This window comes from Prionailurus bengalensis, chromosome A1 (assembly GCF_016509475.1).
Source record: "Prionailurus bengalensis isolate Pbe53 chromosome A1, Fcat_Pben_1.1_paternal_pri, whole genome shotgun sequence".
In the NCBI taxonomy this organism is placed as follows: Eukaryota; Metazoa; Chordata; class Mammalia; order Carnivora; family Felidae; genus Prionailurus; species Prionailurus bengalensis.
The window spans coordinates 152,206,304-152,222,500 of NC_057343.1; the positions used below are offsets into that span (position 1 = coordinate 152,206,304).

The window sequence follows — 16,197 nt, forward strand, 5'->3', positions numbered from 1 at the left end:
ATGAACCTAGGTTGGTTTGTTTCCACTAGATGCCCTTAGCTATGATGCCGTACTGCTTCCTTAGACTTACAACCTTTGCTCATTTATGGGGATGATGATATCAGGGGGTGATATAATTGATTTTTTTTTCCCACCAGAAAATATTTCACAAATACATGTCATAACGTGTGTCATTCTCTTTAAGGTAGACAGCTTAGGAGGTTGTTTGCTTATTTCAGTAATGATGTCTTTAGCATCAGTCGCTATAGAAATCTCTCTAGGGGTTTGCTACGCAGCCTTAACAGTTTGCTTGTTGGCAAATCATTATCATTAATGATGAATTTGTTGGTGAAACTAAATCCAAACCAAAAGTGGTGAACAAGGTGGCTTCATGGAAACTATGATGTGATTATAAAGCAGATTATTTGTTATCTGGCACAGAAATTGACACTAATTGTAGATACAAAAGGGGATTTACAATGGTATTTCTGATGTGAACGTGTAGCCTGTAAGGAGACATTTTGGCAAGTAGCACTATTAAATCAGATACATTTTTAAAAAGTTAGTTACACTAATTCGAAGTTACACGTTATGTATGAACATCCTGGGAAACACCTTTTCAAGGAATGTTCAACAGGCAGAGGAGGGTAAATTGAGACCCTGGATTAGAATCCAGGCTCAGGCACTTAATAACCATTTGACTCGATTTTCTAAGTGCCCTTGTTATTAAATAGGGAAAGTGGCAGGATCTACACAGGATGATAATTTTGCCGAGAGGAGGTGTAGTCCTACCTAGTGCCTGGCATGTAGAAATTGCTCAATAAATGTTAGCTAATGTTATATTATTTCACTTTCAAGGACTGCTCCGTGTTCCTGAAAAACATTTCAATGTCTCATTTATCTAATGATATTTTAGAAGATGTTTCCTTTTCTGTCAGCTTTCATGCTTAAAGCATTTTTTATTTCAGTATACATCTTTTTATATTTGAAATAAATATACAACATTTAGGATAGTATGTTGATTAAACCAATATATTTTATACCAAGAAGCCTTACATTTTGGGGTTGCCAATTTATATTAGCCTTGTTTGATATTCTTTTCAGAGAAACATATGTGTGTGTACATGTTTGATTTTATCAGACTTTGCTCAGAATAAGGCTCCAAGGTTTTATTTTTTAGTTATGTCAGACATCTTCTAGACTGCTTATTGATGACATATTTTTTTAAAAAAAATTTTTTTTTAACGTTTATTTATTTTTGGGACAGAGAGAGACAGAGCATGAACGGGGGAGGGGCAGAGAGAGAGGGAGACACAGAATCGGAAGCAGGCTCCAGGCTCTGAGCCATCAGCCCAGAGCCCGACGCGGGGCTCGAACTCACGGAGCACGAGATCGTGACTTGAGCTGAAGTCGGAAGCTTAACCAACTGAGCCACCCAGGCGCCCCTCTTGATGACATATTCTTACACTTAAATTTAAAGAGCCTTCCCATAAATACACAGAAGTAGTAGCTTCTTATTAAATCTGAGTTTTTAAGTGTTTTTAGATCAATATTATGTGTGTGGTATAGGCAAAATTTTAAGGTTGCTGAAGTTTGTCTTTGTGTCACCAGCCTCCCTATACTCACCTTCAACTTGTCCTCTTTCACTCTGGCATACACCATTCACCCAGCAGCAATTTTTAAAATCAATAATAGCTCTTTATTGAGTGTCTCTGTCTCCTCACAGCTTTTCGCTGATGTGACCCACAAGATCCTTTGATTCCTCAGCAGCCTCTTTATGCTCCAGTCTTCTCCTGGACTATGTTCTATCCAAGAAGCCAGCCACTCCAACAGTTTACCTCATGACACACTCTCAGTGTCTTACTCCTTTCCGTGAACTTCTCTTCAAAAGTTTTCTGGAAGGAGTTCATTATCCAAAGGAGTATCCATGATTACACAAATTCCATACATTCCCTGCCCAGCTGGTCAGGAGATGCTCTAGAGAGGAGACTTTCCGAGTGTCTCAAGTCCCTCCCACTTTGCTGACATGTAAGTGAGCCCTGGGGGTAAGTGGGAAGCCTGGCTCTTACTTGAAGAAAAATTTTATTTTTTTGAAGAGATTGTGATCGGAGGATGAATTCTCTATGAACAAAGTATCATGATGCTCCTTGAAAATTTGTCTACTTATTTTTTTAAGAAATATAATAACACTTTAGTACCTGTTGTTCCAGTCTCTTTTCCTATTCTCTCTTTGCACAGGAGGCACACAGTTGCTGCATGTCCCTTGTGCCATAGCTACCATGTTGTCACTTGGTCTCACCCTTTGTGCACTCCCTTCTGCCCCCAAAAGTCATCAGAGGTGTAGTTAGTGACTATTTCTCCAAAAATGTTTTGAAAGGGATATACGAACCCTGTGATGAGAATGTGTTTTGGTCCCTGGATGAAGGTTAGAATCTGGAAGGGGTGGAGAGAGGTTCAGGGTTGGAGGACAAAATACATTCTACTCTTTATCACTTCTATGAAATCACAGATAAAGCATCTTCCTATAGGCAGAGATGAATCATGTAAATTAAATATTTCCCAACTTTGTATGGCATTAAACCTGTAAATATGGAACATCCATATCAAATGTACTTTATATTGTATTCTGAAGAAATTCATAAATGAAGAAATTTGATTCTAAGTGAAAGATTTTGAGCTCTATTTAAAGAAGGGTAAGTAGGAAACATTCTACAATCTTCTTTTTTTATTCCCTTTGACCCCTTTAGCAATAGTGAAATAGCTAATCAATAGATTTAATTCTGTCTTTTCCATGTCGTTCCCTTTTGTCCTTCATCTTTTCGGCTCCATCTTTTCATTTTCAGTTGTAAATTTTTTATTTTCAGTTATAAAGTCAGTATAGCCATAAACACACACACACACACACACACACACACACACACACACTCACATAAACACACACCACTGGTTATTAACAATCAAAAAATTTTTTTTCATGCTTTGGAAAGTTACATTTTCTATTTCAGAATCATGGAATATTATTAATAATACTTTCCTATTTATTTGAATAACTTCAAAATAAAAAAACTTTTAACAAGGGAACTTATTTCTAAATAATTGATGATGTGTGCTACAGATAATATGGTCATAGAAGAGTTTTTATGATTTTTTTGTTATTAATCACTATAATTACTCTGATTACAATAATGATTGACTCACAGTGAATAAAGTATGTGCTTGTGCTCTTTATCTATTTTTGAAGGATTTATGTTCGTTCATCTACACATTCCACACATTCTCACCTCATCCTTGCGTACCTGTGAGATTCTAGTTTGGGTAGTGTATGGCCACGAAACAGTTTGCACACTAGAGAATAAAGCTTGTGGGTTCCCTTACATTATTGCTGGGCCTTAGCCTTCTAAACTCCCTGGGTCAGGGATGATCATCTGAGTTTTCTAAAACTTGAATGTATTTGCTTATATACTTCTCATAAAAAGCACTGTCTGTGCTATTTTTAAATGACTTTTCTGAGGAGTAAATTCAAGCCATTTTTCATATTTCAAGTCGTTTTATTTAGTGCCTGAAAACTCAAGTAGAACTTGAGAATGATTTTTGGCTTATCTCTGGTGTTGGGTGAAATTTATCGTTTGCCAATCTACATAAAAATAATTAAACTATTTAAGTGCAAATGTAACTGACAGTAAATAAAAATGGACATAAAACTTCTGTGGCTGTATCCATATGCTTCCTTTGATCTCTCGGGACCTGAGATCACTAGGTGCTGGTTTTCTTGCTACCGAAGAGCAAGAGAACCAACCCTCTTGAAGAAGGCTCTAATGAGGACTGAACAATCTACCACAATTTTCTTGTTCTAGAGAACAACTTTTCAGAGGGCCTCAGATTTGCTCAGATTCCTAGGCTTCACCTCAGATCCCCTGAGCAAGAACCTCAGGAATCTGCATAGTAACTAGCTCCTCAGGTGTTTCTTACGTTTATTTTGTTTGCAGCCACTGCCTAAGGGTGAGGGTGATGATAAGATCTGCAAAGTCTTCTAATTCCATAACCTTCTCCAATATTTGTTCCCACACTCTCAACTAATCTTAAGTTTTATGGAACCTTTAAATTAGTGAACACCTTTCAAAATAGTAACAATGAGAGGTCAAAATTATAGGAATCTTGGGGCGCCTGGGTGGCGCAGTCGGTTAAGCGTCCGACTTCAGCCAGGTCACGATCTCACGGTCCGTGAGTTCGAGCCCCGCATCAGGCTCTGGGCTGATGGCTCAGAGCCTGGAGCCTGTTTCCGATTCTGTGTCTCCCTCTCTCTCTGCCCCTCCCCCATTCATGCTCTGTCTCTCTCTGTCCCCCCAAAAATAAATAAACGTTGAAAAAAAAATTAAAAAAAAATTATAGGAATCTTTCTTTCTTTTGCCTCCCTTTGCTCATGTTGTAAACAATCTAAAAAGACATGCCATGTATATTCTGCCCATTGTGATTAGAAAACCCATTAAGCAATATGGGGACCTGATACTTTCAAATTTCTGTGCCTTTCTTCATCTTTACATATCTGAGGGGTAGTGTTTATCTTTTCTGGATGAACTGTGCTCTTAGATCCTGGTATCTTAGCAAAACCTGTAAAATGGGTTCCAGATCCAGTGACCTCTACTGTTAGTGACACCTGAGCTGCGAGCCCATTCCTATTTCAATAAGCCTAGATTCCCTGCAACCACAATCACAATCCCTGTTCACAATCACGTGAGAAATGTGGCTTTTCACTAAAAAGATTTTCAACTAAAACAAATATTCCTTATGATCTTGATAAGTACCTTTGCCTGCCATGCAATCTTGTAGGGCCTTCACACCATTGCCATCCCAGGCAACATGGGGATCCCTATTCCCAGCCTTTTAACTTCTCTGCATAGCCAGCTGCTGCCATTAACCTCTCTTGGATCCAGATATTTTTAACACTCCAGGTTAGGGGTTCTCTGATGAGCCTGTTTCTTGTTCCAGCATTTTTCTGAGACGAACAAACATGTTCTCAAGCTGGCTTACAGCACCAAGTGTGGTGAATATATATATATATATATATATATATATATATATATAATTTTTCATTTTTAAAAATGTCCCATTTTATAAAACTAAAAACATTAAATGGCGATTAAGTTTGTTTGTGTCAACTCAGCCTTATAGATTGTACTGAAAACTTCAAAGCTATGTGTGATAATATAATTTTGAGGGTGAGGCCTTTCATATTTTGCTACCGGGGTACCTAAGTGGGAAAAAATATGGCTAGCTGATCAGTCATGTATTATAAAGTGATTTTGTCTTCGCTACTCATCTCAGAAGCTAAAAACTGGTGCTAGTTTTAATTATTTGGAATGCGGCCATGTGGTGGGCTTCTTCAGCAGTAGGGAGGGGGCAGGGCATGCCAGTGGAGACAAAAACCCACGAATATTGTGCAGAATCCTTTTGGGACTTCACATGAAGCAGCGGTAACACCTTTTTACTGGATAACTAGAACTGTTTTTGCGATGATTTACACATAGCCCAGCAAAGAGTCACATCCATTTGGTATCCTCCCGAGATTACATGACTTGTTTCCAGTCACAAAATTACTGAGCAGTGAAATAGAGATTACAGCTCACAGCTGCCTACTTCTGCTCTGGTGTTCTTTGGACAGTACTCTTCAGCTCTAACAAGAAAACACTTAAGATCTTTCAAAGGCAAATGAGAAACAAGTCGTTCACGTTCACTAACACCCCTTTGAGATGTAGGGAGATGACTGGATTTATTTAAAAGTCTTAGGATTTTGCATATTTTGCTTTGACACCCCTGCCTTTCACAATTGTTAGAAATGGACATCATTTACTGATTATTTTGCTTTGCATACTGTTGTTGCATATTGTTTTTTTTTTAATTTTTTTTTCAACGTTTATTTATTTTTGGGACAGAGAGAGACAGAGCATGAACGGGGGAGGGGCAGAGAGAGAGGGAGACACAGAATCGGAAACAGGCTCCAGGCTCTGAGCCATCAGCCCAGAGCCTGACGCGGGGCTCGAACTCACGGACCGTGAGATCGTGACCTGGCTGAAGTCGGACGCTTAACCGACTGCGCCACCCAGGCGCCCCTTTTTTTTAAAAAAATTTTTTTTTGTTGTTGCATATTGTTAAATGATTTGCTGATTAATAACTAACGTTGATTTGGACTAAATGTAATGGAATAAGCAAATACATTTGTAAAATTAGATATATTGTATAATTTAGTTGCTAATTGGTATCATAGAGCTGTTGGAGGTTATTTTAGACCAATCCCTTGCAGGGAAATCCTGTCCACGATTTCCTCCCATATCCTGTAGCAATGTTTAAGACCCCTTCCCCCGTTTAAAAAAATTCATTTGCTTGTCCGGGCTTTAAAGCAAACACTTCTCACAGGCAGATACAGCTCCAAAGCTCTGGGTTAAAATAAATCCTTTTAAATTCAGAACATGGTAGTTATCTCCTAAATGATTTCTTTTCTAGAGGGTCAGAAAAGAATAAAGTATTTAGTGTGAATATATTTTCATGACCTTGATCGAATCCGTATGATGGGCAGCATTGTCAACACAATATATTATAGCAATATAAGATATTAATATAATAATTATTTGAATAAATATCAGATACTTATATTAATACAGGATTATTGAGTCATAGAATTTCTGAGCTGTTTGGAAACACTTGCTGATGAGCCCTCTGGGGTCTAGAAGGTTTTGTAATTAACACACATACACCACACACACACACACACACACACACACACGTGTGCTAGTTCATTGTTGAGTCACTTATATGAACTGTTTAATATGTTCTGTACTTAGGTAATGTGCGTATGCTTATGCTTTGGTACATATTGTATTTTTAATTATTTTCTAATATTTCAAAAAATTTTCAACCTGAACTTCTGATTTCTGTGTTCATTTTCTAAACATATACATTGTCATTGATTATTTTTTATTTCTGCTGTTTCATATACACCATAAATATTTTCAGTTTGGAAATCAGTTTAAATAGCAAAGAGAATCTAAAAAAGAATTTGTACTATAGATATTTTAATGTGTTTATGTTCTTTTTTTAAAAGCAACATTTTAATATGCTCTGATAAAACTGTATTTCTCTAATAAGGTATTAAGTCTGGTGGCTGAAAATAGTTCCCCAAAGGAATGTCACTCACATTAATTTTCCATGTGCTCTCTTTTACTTATAGTTTCATTGTCCACATGTTTAAAGTCTAATAGAAAAAAAAATCTCTGGATATGAAGTTGGGAGATAGATCCAAGTCTACATCTACGTCCTCATGTTGGTGACCTTGGGTAAATTTTATTTTTGTGCTTCCATTTCATTTTTTTAAAAACGAGTAGTTGAAAGCATCAAAGACTCTTTCCCACAATTCAAACACTCCATGAGCTCAAAAGATTTGATTGAAAGAAATGTGTGGGCATCATTACCTGACTGCCCAGTATTTTCGTGGTCACACACTTGTTCCGTATATCTGAAGTCCCTTTAAGGAAGTTAACTCTTTGTAGGTGTGAGATAGGGTCATCGAGAGAAGTGGGGTAAATAGAAAAGGAAGGGGAAATAAATTAATGACAAAGACAGAATGATAGGTGGTGGAAATGATTCCCTTTTTACTTCTTTATATCTATGGTCTAGTTATTCCTGTTTGAAAACCTTACTGGCACCAGGTATTATCAACAGGGATGAGTAATATGTAATTTTTATCTTTACTGGGTTACATTTGGCCCACAGACAGTTGACAGCTGTCAGTCAGGTGGCTGGTCAATGAGGAGATACATGTAAAGCTGCCAAAGTATTTTTGTTTCTTTAAATACTTATAAGTAAACCATTTTAGTTGGAAGCTTCATTGTCCTGAAATTAAATAGATTGATATTCACAATATAATTTGTTGAAGTTAGTCCCTGGGAAAATCAAAATTTTCCCTGCGAATATATGGGTAAACAAAATGTTTTTCAAATGTCTTTCTGAAACAGGAGAATAATTAATTTTTCTCTACTATAAATAGAAAAGGCCATCCTTAAGATTTGAAGATATATTGCAAATAAGGCTTAAAATTAAAAAAAATTTTTTTTAAATTAAACTTTTAGTACACATATGAGTCAATGCAACTTTCAGTCATAATTTCTGACTAAGACTTATTAAAAGAAAACCATTTCCTTACATTGAAGGGGTTGGTATAGGTATTTTTGTGACACAAGAGTTGAGGGTTTACCAGAAAGGACGAACGTGTACCTGCATGTTGATCTAGGAATTAAAGCTTCTTTTCATAATTACAGGAAAAAAAAAACATGGAAGTTTAGATTACGCTCACAGTTCAGGGCATGGTTAAAATGACAAGTTTTGGTTATTTAGAAATATTTGGGCTATACCTAATATTGTTTCTAATAGGTTCAGTCACACTTAAATAATTCACAAGAGTCATAAAAAAGAGATTGGAAGAAGATTTTGTATTGCTTATATTTAGTGTTCATGACAAACAATATATTAATTATAGTCAATATAGTAATGCGCATGAACACTTAACGAATGTAATTCTAAAGTTGACTTAAGAGTGTATATTCAGTGTTGCAGTAGTTGTCTCTAAAAGCAAATGCTCTGATTCTTTAGGAATATAGAGTTTAACAGACTAGATAAATAACAGAAATATCAAGTGCACGCAGTACATACTCATTTTTTAAGAGACTAATGAAGTTATCTAAAAAGTGCAGTTACTTAGGTGCCAGAATCAATATAATGAAGATGATAGAATATCACACAAAAATAGCAGTTTGACACCACACTATATTCCTTTCTAAAAAATAAAATATACTTTACTTTTATGAACCATATTCTGCATGTAATAATTTACAATGAAAATCAGACTTGGGTTTTACTTTTTAAATTACGTTTTAAAAATATTAGATTTTTTGGGTGGGAGGATCATTTCTGGTAATTTTTTAAACCGCAAATAGTTAATAATTTTAAAACGGCAACGAAGTCAGTCTAAAAGAGTATGATACTTATAAATTTGTGGCTAATCCATATCATCATTGATTTGAAAATTGTTTTAGATGAAGTGGTCATTAAAAAAAGTCAGATCTTATTATTTTCCTACTATAGAACTATGTATTAAGCATGTAGATTGAAAATTATTATGAGATCATCAGAATAAAACAATTGCCTCATAATATTAGTAATTTATACTGGTAGGAGCCTTTCTCTTCTTAAGCACCAATTCTACCCCCCACAGCCCAGAAAATTGATTTTATGGCTGATAATTTATAGCATTCTTGATCAGTGTATGCTGTGTGTCGTTTACATTCATTAGCCCATGTTGCTTGTGAATATGGAATTTGGTTGTTAAAATGGTTTCATATGTTTACTATGTATAGTCTTTAGCTTTGAGCTCCTTACTTGCTTAAATAAATGTTTTCAATTTGTATAATACAACAATTTGTAGAGAAATGCTGTGAATCATAGTTAAAAGAATGAGTCCTTGAAATAGAATCATTTTTTAAAAATATATCCTGACATGTGGTCTTATTTTTCCATGTTTTGTATTAATTAAAATCCTATTCTGAAAAAAATATTTTTGCCTAAACTTTTGAATTCACAAAATAAAAATACCAAATATATAAATGTACTAATTTTGGAAATCAGTGACGTAAAAACATGCTTTAGTAATGTCTTCGATGTTTATTCCAAAGATTTTTCTCCAAAGAAATTCTTTGTAAAGTAATGAGAAAATGTTGCCACTTTTAATTATTAAATATTCTATTCAATACATGTTTTTAAATTGTATTATAAATAAAATTCATTTCATATTCTCTTTAATCATATCCCTGTCACATGCACCTATAAAAAATAGTAGCGCATGAAACGTTTGAAAAGAGCATGTACCATTTCACATTTTTATTTGATTTATTGAAAAATAACATTTTATTCGGAATAGATTATGACAGAATTAGATAAAAAAGAGATGAAATGTTATTTATGTGTTTGTTTTAATAGTCCAATAGCATACGTGTAATTACTTCTGCATCTTTCAAATATTGGAGATAGTAATGAAAGAGACCGACATTCAAAATATAAAGTATTTCCTATAAAACTTTTTTTGAATGTAAAAAATTGTCAAATGGTAACAGCTCTGCTTTCTACACCAGGCAAGCCCACTGTTGAGTTAGTTGGCTCTGATTCCAGTGGGTCTCATCAGCTTTCTGAATGTAGGTTCCTCAGCAGTGCCTCTTCCAAGATAACAAAATCAACTTTTAAAGATTAAAAAATATATTTTGGCAATTGAAACTCACCAGTGCCTTTCTGCTTCTCCAGGAAGTTGTACCCTTCAGCACCTGCTGAGGGCTTTGTTGTCCAAACTCTGACAGGTAAAAAAATTCCTGTAGAATAAAGCCAGACCAGCTGGCTTTGAAGAGAAACCCCCCAGTTTGGGCTGCGCTTGTCTCTTCTCCTTTTCTATGAAGACCCAGGCTTTCCCCCCTTGATCGTCAAGCCGTAAGATGCGTGATCCCTGTGCACAAGTGTCTGGCAGGCCGAGGTGCACCTGTTCCTGTCACTCTGGGGTAAATTTAGCTGTAAAGGTATCACTGACAACCAGACCTTTGTCAGTGTTGGCAAAAGAACACAGAATTGCTTCGCTCCCCTCCCCCTTCCAAGCCCCAATGCTGCTAGTTCAAATGGAAAATATCAAATTGGAAGTCTATCCAAAAATCATTCCTAAAAAATGAGATTGCTTTCATATGGTAAAAAAGTAAGTTTCCTCATTTCACGCAGACTTTAAAATTACATTTCCAAGAATAATCTTGGAACAAGACAAGTTTTTGTTCAATTAATTGTGGCTGGAAACTTTTTAATGGAAACATAGCACACACTTACTTCATTTCAGATTATTAAATTGTGTTAAGCCTTAAAGTTAGTTGCCATTCTTTGCTGTAGCTCATTTGTTCTTTTCAATCCAGAGAAATATTAGAACGTTAAAACTTATCACATAGGAGGGTTTAATCATCCTACCAAAATTAGACAGCATGTAGCTCTGAAAGACTGAATGTCAAATTGTGTGCTCGTAGCCCTTAAACTACTGAGAATCTAGGACCCCACTACTACATTTAAAATGACTGTTCGTGTTTGTGGAAAACCGTGAACGTTTAGGAACTGGTAAAGCTAGAGGTCTCTTACTCTTTGATTAAGGTAAGGACATTTATCGTTTATGTAAATTTTTTAGATTAATTGCTGTACTGACAGTTTGAGAACAATTCCTTAAGAAGGAAAATGGAGAGGCAGGCAGTGTTCATTGCTATGTCCGGCATAAATACAGTAGTTAACATATATAAAGTAGCCCAAAGAGTATTGTGTTTAGCCAAAGCATTCTGAGCTTCTCTTTAATAATTATGATTTCTTAAGTGGTGTTAAAAAGAATTGTGCAAAGTACCTGTTCTACCATATTATTGCTGTTTACAAGGGCTGGGTGTGATGAGAAAAAGAAATCTGGGTCAAAATAAAAAATGCTTTGTAAAATAAACAAAGTTCCTATTTACTTACCATGTATAAACAGCCACTCACCAAGCCTCATTTCTCCGCAGGGCACCACTTTCAGATAAAAACATAGACCTGAATGGCATCATCCAGTATCCAAGGAAACCATGTAAGTACCTCTCTCACTGTGTACTTCTCTTATTCAGAGTTTAAAAGCTAGCTGAGTACTGAATAAGTGAGTGTTTTTATTTAATAATTATACGGGAGGTACTTTTTAGGAGCTTGCTAAAAAGAAACAGGTTCTTGATTGTTATGTGCGTCATAACAAAACCCTTATGTTTTTCATCATGTTTCATAAAATTATGTGTTTAGTCGCAATCTCTCCATCAATTCTCATTCTTAGGTACAAAACAGCTACTCAAAGTCATAATGAATTGAGAGTTTCAAACTTTTCCAAGACCCATTAGTGTCTGAGAAACAATGTTTCAGAGGCCTTGTGCCAGGAGTAGTGACCTAATTGTAATAAACACTTTTTAAATTTTACAAATTAAGAAAAAACTGATTGGAAAATAGTAGTTTATTGGTAAACATTTGTAACAGTTGATTCGGTTTTAGACTTCCTTAGGGAGCGAGCAACTGAGCAAAAAGGTGAAGTTACAGATTTAAACAATGTAAGGAATCCTGACAACAAGTGTAATTTTTAAGATGTGAAAAATCTGTTTGCAGAAAGGGTTGGAAAGTTGGCATATTGTGTTCTTTATTTTTGTTTCCCCTAACTCATTAGTTTGTAGCTAATTTCTGTAGCTAATTTTAGCGTTCTAATTAATTTTCAGAACCATGGAATCTACTGAATCTACTGTAGAAATTGTTTCCAAACAACACACTATTCTGGACAAAGATCCACTTTACAAATATTTGGAATATTCTACTAAGTATTTCTTTACTTGGACTTTATTATTTTTTTTTCTTATTTGCACTCTGTACTTTTAAAGTCAAATTATTTTCAATACTAAATAATTATTCATTTTCATTTACTTTTTTGAAAATACTTAAAACTCTATACTTATGTAATTATCGACTGCTTTTTTTTTTACCATCTGGATTAGCTATGTGGTTTATCTAGTCTTTTTTTTTTTCTTTTCCATCTAGTCTTTTTTTTTGTTTTTAATTTTTTTTTTCAACGTTTATTTATTTTTGGGACAGAGAGAGACAGAGCATGAACGGGGGAGGGGCAGAGAGAGAGGGAGACACAGAATCGGAAACAGGCTCCAGGCTCTGAGCCATCAGCCCAGAGCCTGACGCGGGGCTCGAACTCGCGGACCGCGAGATCATGACCTGGCTGAAGTCGACCGCTTAACCGACTGCGCCACCCAGGCGCCCCTCCATCTAGTCTTTTAAGTATAGACATACTACTTTTCATCAAGGTTTTCAGGAGTTGCATTTAAATGTTTCAAGTTTAGCTCTGTTGTTTGGAAGTTTTTCATACTATTTTCATGTATTTTTGTTCCTCTTGTATTTCTGTCTTTCCTTTGCAGCATGGTTCTTTACTAAGCGTAAATGGTAGAGATGATCTCACTCAGTTTCTCTGCTGAATTAGACAGACCCTTCCTATTCAATATCTACCTGCAGGAGCATTGCACTTTCCCACATGACAGTGTGGTATTAGTTAGCCTTTCTATGTTCCTGTCTGCTTACATATGTTACGAAATGCATCTTTCTGAACTGACAGATGAGAAGTTGTGTTAGACTAAGGAATTTGCTGGTACTTTGGAAGGGTGTAAGAGCCTCTTCTCCTTGTAGGAGGACCTGGCTAGGAAATGAGTTTTCTTACGCTAGATAACAAACTCTACAAGTGTGTAGTTTGAGGCATTAGGTATTGCCATCTAAACAGGAATTCCTTGCCACAAAATAAAGGCTTGGCTATTGCTGGGTAAACTTGGAAGCAGAGCAGGGTTAGAATAGATCTTTATAAAGAAAGAAAATGTGAATCAGAAGGGAAGAACACTGGCTAATGCCATAATTCCCTATCTTGAGCAAGTGGAATCTTTTGAAATTCCATTCTCCTTATATAGCAAGAGTAGAAAATAAATCTATTTGCACTGCTTGTGGAACAATTTTAAGTATTTGCATGAGAATATAGATTTTCGGAAAAACTGTTTAAATGTTACAGGTTTAATTCAGCCTCCTATACCAAAGGAGAAATGACTGGGTAGAAATAAATTGATACATGCACATCCTTTCCTCAGTAATGTTTTCTCCAACAAACTCTAACAATGAGTGAGTTCTCATTACTCATTAAGAACTTTTTGAGATGACGGACATTGCTCTATATCTGCACTGTCCAGTATGGTAACCAGTAGCAGTGTTTGAAATGTGGCTAGTACAATGGAAAAACTGAATTTTAAACATAATTTAAATTTAATTGATTGAAATTTACTTAGTGACTAGTGGTGACATAATGACTAGTGGCTGGTTACTATACTGGTATTTTGCTTTTATCAGAAATTAAAATAGAGTCCTGTGAAGAATTTCTAATCTTTTGGTATCCTATCATACAATATATCACTTTTTATATTTACTTTAATATTTGAATTATTATTGCAGTGGAATTTCTTTATAACACTTTCTGAGAGATGAATGTTTTTAATACTGTTGATGGGAAGACATTATAACTTTGTTTTATAAGCCTGGGTAGCAACTTTTTTTTTTAATTTTTTTTTTCAACGTTTATTTATTTTTGGGACAGAGAGAGACAGAGCATGAACGGGGGAGGGGCAGAGAGAGAGGGAGACAAAGAATCGGAAACAGGCTCCAGCCTCTGAGCCATCAGCCCAGAGCCCGACGCGGGGCTCAAACTCACAGACCGCGAGATCGTGACCTGGCTGAAGTCGGATGCTTAACCGACTGCACCACCCAGGCGCCCCTAGCAACTTTTAAAATGGACATTATAAGCAAGACTGTGTCTAAAAAGAAGAACACTCTAATGAACATTCTAACAATGGTGGTAAGTATTTCCAAAAGTTCAGTTACAATTTCTGTAATACATCTTGCAGTACAAAATGTAACCAGTCTACAAAAATGCTCACTAGCCTTGTGTCCCCAAAGCTGATTGTGCTTTCAAAGCACACATCAGATTTTAAATCATATTTTAAAGCCATGCTCCCATGGCTTTTTCAGCATTTAGTAAAAGTGAACATTAGGATGCATCATGATATTTTAATAATATTACTAGTACAGTAACATTATAGACAGAATTATTAGCTAAAAATATACCAAGAATTCAAAGTTTACAGCGATTTAAAATAAAACATTTATTTTGTGTGTGAGAGAGAGAGTGTGTGCGCAAGTGAGGAAGGGGCAAAGAGACAGGGGGGACAGAGGGTCTGAAGAGGGCTCTGCGCTGATGGCAGAGAGCCCGATGTGGGGCTCAAACTCACGAACCACAAGATCATGGCTTGAGCCAGAGTCAGACCTTCAACCAACTGAGCCACCAAGGTGCCCCAATGTTGATTTTTTAAAAAAGTCCGCACATCAATTCATTTCAAGAAATGTAGGATATAGGTTATTTGTGGGATATTGAACTAGAGACCATGAGGAACTTTTTTTAAATGGAAGATGTAGCATTCATCTTTTTAGGAACTCCATTTATTGGATTTGGGTATCTCCTTTTGGATGGTTAGGATTCAGATAAGAGGAGAGAGGAGACTTTTTTTGTCACCACCTTGCACAAGCTACTTACTGTGTCCCTCCCACTGCAAAACAACCAGATTCTAGAAAAATATACTTTCTAATGAATTATTTGAATGAGAAAAAATTTTTGGACAGTTCCCTGATCTCAAAACCAAAAACCTAAACTGTGTGAATGAAAGGTGGAATTGCGACAATGAGCAAATGGGAAATGTGGGCATGGCAAGGCTGGACTGGATGAGCTGTGTTGTTAGGGGTGCTTCTGGGAGGATACCAGTCATATGCTCTGTTAGACTTCTCATAAGCCAGCCTTATTAAAACAACAGGAAGATGTAGCAACCACATCTATAGACCCAGTTTTTTGGTCTCCTTTGATGTCCTTGAGTGTCCTCAGTTAGGTAGTCAGCCACTTGCATACTGTCAGGTCTATTTTCAGAAAGAAGGTCTATCCTTGCTTAAAAGCCAGTGTTCTATGTGGAGAAAATATGGTCTTCAATTACGGGAATGCTGCAAATCACAGTCTTCAGTGTCCTCATAAAATATCTTCTCTGATAACTTCATGCCTGAGAAATTGTTTTTATCATGACCTGTGACCTCTGATCCTGAATCACCGCTTTAGCTTATTATGTATTTATTGATGTATTTCTAATTTACTTATCTAAATTTTTATTATCAAAATTCCAAACATATGAAAAAGTAGAATATATAATAAACTTTCACACAACTACACCTGCCTTCAACAACTATTATCTCACGGACAGCTTTGTTTCAACATATTCCCATTTCCATCTCCTACCCCCACCCCAGATTATTTTGAAACCAATTCTAGACATGACATCATTTCATTCTTTAATATTTCAGCAGATAGCTTTATAAGATTAAGGCTTGTTTTTTAACTGAAAAAAAAAAAGAATCACATCTATAAAACAAGCTACACCCAGAAGTCAATATTTCCTCAATCTTATCAAATACACACAATCAATATTCAGATTTTCCCAACTGTGTCATAAATTTTTATAATGACTTTTTACT

The 16,197-nt window shown here is 35.8% G+C and overlaps 1 protein-coding gene and 1 long non-coding RNA gene across 3 annotated transcripts in view; one reads left to right on the top strand and one right to left on the bottom strand.

The window, feature by feature from the left end:
* Positions 1 to 10,453, bottom strand: part of MEF2C (myocyte enhancer factor 2C) — a 173,117-nt gene extending 162,664 nt beyond the window's left edge. For both annotated transcript variants that reach the window (XM_043593273.1, XM_043593272.1), the window contains exon 1: positions 10,299 to 10,453. The gene's annotated coding sequence lies outside the window, so the exon portion shown is untranslated. The remainder of the gene's footprint in view (positions 1 to 10,298) is intronic.
* The window catches only part of LOC122491086, a 108,899-nt gene continuing 99,902 nt past the window's right edge, over positions 7,201 to 16,197 (top strand). The window contains exons 1-2 of the long non-coding RNA XR_006299277.1: positions 7,201 to 7,307; positions 11,586 to 11,647. This is a non-coding gene — a long non-coding RNA (uncharacterized LOC122491086). The remainder of the gene's footprint in view (positions 7,308 to 11,585; positions 11,648 to 16,197) is intronic.